Below are 7,248 nucleotides of genomic sequence, written 5' to 3'. Positions count from 1 at the left end.
AAATGACTGAGCACACACAAACAAAAATATGCACAGATATACTGTTTACGTTATTTTTAATCCAATAGAATTTTTTTAATCCAATAGAATTTTTAAATGTCTGTGTAGCAAAATATATCAGCACTTTTCTTTACTGCTTTTGGATTTCACTTCTTGCTTAAGAATGTCATGCCTTACACACTGAGGAAACCAGATCTGAAAGAGACACGTGCACCCCAATGTTCATCGCAGCACTGTTTATAATAGCCAGGACATGGAAGCAACCTAGATGCCCATCAGCAGACAAATGGATAAGGAAGCTGTGGTACATATACACCATGGAATATTACTCAGCCGTTAAAAAGAATTCATTTGAATCGGTTCTAATGAGATGGATGAAACTGGAGCCCATTATACAGAGTGAAGTAAGCCAGAAAGATAAAGAACATTACAGCATACTAACACATATATATGGAATTTAGAAAGATGGTAATGATAACCCTATATGCAAAAAAGAAAAAGAGACACAGAAGTACAGAACAGACTTTTGAACTCTGTGGGACAAGGTGAAGGTGGGATGTTTCAAAAGAACAGCATGTATATTATCTATGGTGAAATAGATCACCAGCCCAGGTGGGATGCATGAGACAAGTGCTCGGGCCCGGTGCACTGGGATGACCCAGAGGAATCGGGTGGAGAGGGAGGTGGGAGGGGGGATCGGGTTGGGGAATACATGTAACTCCATGGCTGATTCATGTCAATGTATGACAAAACCCACTGAAATGTTGTGAAGTAATTAGCCTCCAACTAATAAAAAAAATTAAAAAAAAAAAAAGAAAACTAAAAACCAAAAAAAAAAAAAAAAAGAATGTCATGCCTATTCCAAATTTATAAAAATCATGCATAGGTCTTCTAATATACTTCTATTATTTCCTGAATTCATATTTAAGGAATTCATATATAAGGTGTATGTAAAGGGAATGGAATAGAGATCTGACATTTTTATAAATTAATAGTTAAGTCCCATAATCATATATTAACCCATTCTGATTTTAAAATGCCATCTTCCCCTGGAGAAGGAAATGGCAACCTACTCCAGTATTCTTGCCTGGAAAATCCCACGGACAGAGGAGCGTGGTGGGCCACAGTCCATGGGGCTGCAAAAGAGTCGGACACAACTTAGCAACTGAGCACACACGTGTGGATATGTACAAGTTTTGAAGAATTCTGTGGTTATTTCTTAACAGTGTCACATGCTCATTAAAATGATTAAATATAGGGACGCCTCATCAGTGATATATTTTCCCAAGGTGTAAATGTCATCTGTTAACCTGTTTCTGCCTACAGAGTCAACTAATTTCACTGAGGCGAAGCTCCTTAGAAAAACTTAATTTATAGTCCCTGTCTGGTTCTGTGAACAGCTTTGACCAGCAAATAAATCCTTTGCGTGCTTTTTGAATGTAAAATAAATAAATTTTAAAAAAGTAAAATGCCATCTTCATTGTATATTAAAAATCCATAGCCACATGAGCTTTTTTCTAGACTCTCTGTATGATTACCCAGGAGGTTTTTGTATGTGACAATAAAAATGTTTAAATTATCATAGCTTTAGAATTTGTTTAGCTATCTAGTTGGAACTATTCCCCTTCATTGTTCTCTTTGAAAATTTACTCTTTCCTTACAAATACCCTGCCAGATAAACTTTAGAATTAGTCCAATACCATATAACATGCAATCTAGTACCCCCTCCAGTTTTTTATTTTGAAAAAACTTTAAAGAAAAAAGGAAAGAATAGTAAAATGAACATCTGTGTACTCTTATACCCAGATTCACCAATTTAACATCTGCTGCATTTGCTTTATTGCTCTTTTTGACCAGCAGTTACATGCTGGCTGTTGAAAAGAATTAAGGCAAATTATATCATAGGTGAGATTACAAAAGGGTAGATATACTTGTGAAACAGTTTGGCATTGTCTTATAAAGTTAAACATACCTTATGACCTAGAAATTCTACTCTTAGGGATTTACTCAAGAGCAAATGTGAACATATTTCCACACAAAAGTGTTATGCAGATTTTCATAGCAGCATTATTCATATTAAGCCCAAACTGGAACAAACCAAATATCTCTCAACTGATAATTGAGTAAATAACTCCTTTATTATCTAATACTCTGTGCTAAAAAGAAATTAGATGGTGATGTGTACAACAAGGCCATGGAATCTCAAAAAAAAAATTGAAGTGTACAAAGTCAAACACAAAAATTGAAGTGTACAAAGTCAAACACTGTATATTGTACAATGAAATAAATGAAACTCTAGAAATGAAAACTATGTTGTAGTAAAAAACAGGTCAGTGGTTTCACAGAGTTAGATTTTAGGTGAGGGGATTGATTACAATGGAGAATGAGGGGACGTTTTAGAATGATGGAAACATTTGTATCTTAATTGTTGAGAGGGTACACAACAGCCAGTATACAATTGCCAAGACTTATTAAACTGTACAGTTAAAATGAATGAATCTTATTTTATGAAAATTATACCATATTTCTAAATTGGGTGAAATCCAATGCCCTAAATTCCCTAATCTAAAAACTGGAGGAAAATCTTTAAAAGGAAGAAAAGAAATAATTAGGTAACTCAGTAAGAACTGATTTGAAAAGTTTTCCAAGATACATTATTATGGCTAGTATTAATATTTATATAAGACATATATAAGAGAAAAATGGTCAAGTTTGTGAATGTAATTGCATAGAATATCCTTGAAGTTGTTTAAGGAAGGAATTGGTAAGAGGGCTCTTGGTGGGGAGGTGAAGTGGGTGGTTGGGAGAAGTGGTGGGCCTTTTTACTGTTTTGGAATTTTTTCTGGGTGCACATAATATCTAGGTAAGAAATAAATAGGGCTTCCCTGGTGGCTCAGATGGTAAAGAATCTGCCTCAATGCGGGAGACCTGGGTTTGATCCCTGAGTTGGGAAGATCCCCTGGAGAAGGGCATGACAACCCATTCCAGTATTCTTGCCTGGAGAGTCCCCATGGACAGAGGAGCCTGGCAGGCTACAGTCCATGGGGTCGCAAACAGTCAGACAGGACTGAGTGACTAAGCACAAGAAGAAATAAACAATTAAAGTTAAATAAAACAGTTATAAAAATAAACTGAATTTAGACTCAGAATTTTAAAAAGAGAGAAATGTGACCACTTTTAACAGTCAAATTTGGTAAGTGGGTTATACCAGTTGTAAGAACATATTGCTATGTTAATAACAACATCATAATAACAACAACTAACACTAATTGAGTGTTGTCACATACTAGGATTTCCTTAAGAACTTAAAAACAGCTTGAGACATACAGATGTCTCTGAGTTCATACAGCTAGCTAGAGCTGTAAATATCTAAAGGATGCCCGGATCCCGACAGCATGGAAGGGAGTAAGATGGAGTAGATATGTGCTTCTCTGGGGAGTACAGTAAATGTGACAAAAAAAGAAAGCTTTTAGTAGCAGCTACTCAAGAGGCCCTGGTTTGAAAGCAAGCCCCAGAGGACATGTCCAGGAGTCAAGACCTAAGGATCATGTTATAGAAGTTACACCCCATTCAGAGTTCTCTATGTCGAATCAAAGTGAAATAAGCCAGGCAGAAGTTTCCAATCTGACTCAGGAGAACCCAAATTGTGTGGATAACACATTGGTCTCAGATACTCTGCCATCTAGCAGGGATGTAGGTTTGATGTGTGTCTTTCAGCAGCTGGAAGGGCCAGGATAGGAGACCAGCATTCAGGGAAAAGACAGAAAGTAGGGGGGAAATAGGAGGGTATAAATGATGTAGAGTCTGTGATGGAGTAATCATCCCCATTTTGCCCCGAGTATGGCTACAGGATGGAATAGGCACAGGAGGCCAACAACTGGGTGTAACAGGATTTTTCTTCATTAACTCTGATAATATTTCCCTGAGTGTCTCCACAATCTATTGTCCCTCTTTTATCTTCAGACCATTTGGTTGGGAACCTGAGCTATTGCAAGCTGGTGTCCGGATTTTGACCCAATTGACTAAACTCTTTCCTGAGATCATTTCCAAGAACCTCTATTTCTGCTGCTTTCTTGGGAGACACCTAGTTTTCTGATTCCTCTGTAGAAACCAACCAATCCCCTCCAATTTCTCTCCTGCATATCAGAGAACTTGGAGAAGAGTCAGTTCTGTCCCCAAGGCAAGGAGACAGATGGATTAGTGCATTGAGTTTCAGCCACTTTGGAACTGGACTATAATCAGTTAGTGTGAGTCTGTCCCTAACCGGGGAATCAGACCCAGGGCCCCTTGCAGTGGAAGCACCAAGTCCTAACTACTGGACCACCAGGGAATTCTAAGAAAGTTTAATAAATGAACTATAAAGCAGAGACATTGCTTTGTCCACAAAGGTCCGTCTAGTCAAGGCTGTGGTTTTTCCAGTGGTCATGTATGGATGTGAGAGCTGGACTAGAAAGAAAGCTGAGCGCAGGAGAATTGATGCTTTTGAACTGTGGTGTTGGAGAAGACTCTTGAAAGCCCCTTGGACTGCAAGGAAATCCAACCAGTCCATCTTAAAGGAAATCAGTCCTAGGTGTTCATTGGAAGGACTGATGCTGAAGCTGAAACTAGGATACTTTGGCCACCTGATGCAAAGAGCTGACTCATTTGAAAAGACCCTGATGTTAGGAAAGATTGAAGGGGATGAAGGGGATGAGAAGGGGATGACAGAGGGTGAGATGGTTAGATGGCATCACTGACTCAATGGACATGAGTTTGGGTAAACTCTGGGAGTTGGTGATGGACAGGGAGGCCTGGTGTGCTGTGGTTCATGGGGTCGCAGAATCGGACACGACTGAGCGACTGAACTGATAACTAATACATTAGGAAATATAAGTGCACTAGTGGTGGCCACTATATCCCTAGTAGAAATGACGGAGGGGAGACATTACTAGAATACAAAGACAGAGAGAGCTTTGTGGAGGGGGCTGCCTGGTAGGAACTGACACCTTTCATCAGGGATAGAGGCCCACAGCACCCTGCAGGATGGGAGCCAGGAGAATACCCTGATCTCATTTTCCCCTCACCCTCTGAGCTCTTGATCAGTCCTCCATGTTGGCAATGCTCCACACTGACCGAATCTAACCAGAAGTTAGAGGGTCTACCAGCTGGTTAATTGGTCATCACAGATCAGCTTACTGGAGCACAGAACAGGGTAGAGAATGGTAGAGTGGCTCTAGAAAGATAAACAGATCATCTTTAACCTGGATTCCTGCTGTAATCTTAAACTTTAGTCTGATTTCTTCACAGCTGCCAACGCCACCTTTAAAAGAAAATTGTGATGAAATATACATACATCACAGAATTTACCATTTCATCCATTTTTAAGTACACAATTCAGTGGCATTAGTTACATTTACAATATTCTGCAACCATTACCACTATCTATTTCTAAAACTTTTTCATAAACCTAAACAGAAACTTTGTATCTGTTAAGCAAGAAGTTTCTATTACTTGCACTTCAAGCTCCTGATAACCTGTAATCTACTTTCCAACTATCCTACAATCTGTGTCTCCTGCACTGGCAGGTGGATTCTTTACCACTGAGCCACCAGGGAGGCCCCTAACATTATCTTTACAAGGTTCATCCATGTGGTAGCATGTATCAGAACTTCCTTCCTTTGTATGGCTGATTAATATTTCATTGTATGCACATTTTGTTTGTCCATTCATCTGCTGATGCACACTTTGGTTGTTTCTACCATTTGGCTATTGTGAATAGTGCTGCAATGAACATCAACATACAAGTATATACAAAAACTCTTCCACCACTCAACAGTAAAAAGACAACAAAGTAAAAAATATGCAAAGAATGTGAATAGACAGTTCTCCAAAGAAGGCATACAAGTAGCCAATATGAAGAGATGTGAATGTGAAGAGTAGCCAATGTGAAGAGAAGGTCAGCATAATTAGCCATCAGGAAAATACAAATCAAAACCACAATAAGATACAAGTTCACTTGTTCTAGGATGGCTATATTTAAAAAAATAATAACAAATGTTGGTTAGAATGTGTAGAAATCATATCTGTTTTTCTCTTGATTTAACTTAAAGTTATGTAATTGTTTCTTCTCCTATTATATTATGAGTTCCTGGACAGATCTTAAAAGTATACCTCATTTTGTTGGGCTTCCCTTTATTGCACTTCACAGATCCTGTGTTTTCTACAAATTGAAGACTCATGAGAACTCCACATTTCCAGATGATGGTTAGCGTGTTTTAACTAAGGTACATTGTTGGGCTCCAAAATCACTGTGGATGGTGACTGCAGCCATGAAATTAAAAGATGCTTGCTTCTTGGAAGAAAAGCTATGACAAACCTAGACAGAGTATTAGAAAGCAGAGACATCACTTTGCAGCAAAGGTCCGCTTTGCGGCAACTATTGAAGCCCACGCCCTAGAGCCTGTGCTCTGCAACAAGAGAACCCACTGCAGTGAGAAGCCTGCACACTGCAGCTACAAAATAGTCCCTGCTCACTGCAACTAGAGAAAGCTTGTAAACAGCAATGAAGACCCAGTACAGCCAAAATAAATAAATAAATAAAATTTTAAAAGATAGTGAGCAGCTACTTTTCTTACTATTGTAGAACCCAGAATTTCAGAAATGGTTCACCAATATCTTTTTTTTTTTTTTCTGCACAAAGGTTTCTTTTTATTCATAACATAGGCAAAGTTATTTAAGTCAATAAATTTTTAAGGATTTTCACACGTCCTGATTCTTTCCACTGCCAGTCACCATAGTTCCTCCAAAGTTGTCATCTTCAAGGCAGCCCTACAAAAAGTTCTGCTCAATCCACAGCTGTGATGCCACAGCTGTTTTAGTTGGGCCTCTCTGATCTTCAGTGGAGTGCACTTCAAAGTTTGCCACCTGTAATCTTTAAGATCCAATTTCCTCAAGCAGTTCACTATAGGATCCTGTTTAGGGTCAGGAGATGGGATGTCTAGTTCTCTAAAAGCTTATCAAGTTCAAATCATATTAATTCCTAAGTTATCACACCCTAGAACTTGACAGAGATCATTGGGATATGCCAATACCTAAGATAAAAAAAAAATTGTTAGGTTTTTCATAGTTTAATTGGCAGCTATGTCTTGTAGTTCTTTCCCACAGATCTAACAGGTAGTTCTATGAGTAAAGGAAACTACATAGTTACTCTATGAGGCGTTTCCAACGATGTAGGTTTATAGAAAAAGCCCCATCGGGATAGACCTCAAC

General features: G+C 38.5%; 1 non-coding gene across 1 annotated transcript; it reads right to left on the bottom strand.

Moving 5' to 3' along the window:
* Positions 1-7,117: 7,117 nt before the first annotated feature.
* On the bottom strand, positions 7,118-7,248 carry LOC122709760. The gene has a single exon (XR_006345722.1). It is a non-coding gene; the product is annotated as a small nucleolar RNA SNORA18 (small nucleolar RNA).

The sequence above is a fragment of the Cervus elaphus genome, chromosome 15 (genome assembly GCF_910594005.1).
Source record: "Cervus elaphus chromosome 15, mCerEla1.1, whole genome shotgun sequence".
In the NCBI taxonomy this organism is placed as follows: Eukaryota; Metazoa; Chordata; class Mammalia; order Artiodactyla; family Cervidae; genus Cervus; species Cervus elaphus.
The sequence above is the reverse complement of the archived record's forward strand: the minus strand, read 5'-3'. Positions and strand labels throughout refer to the sequence as shown.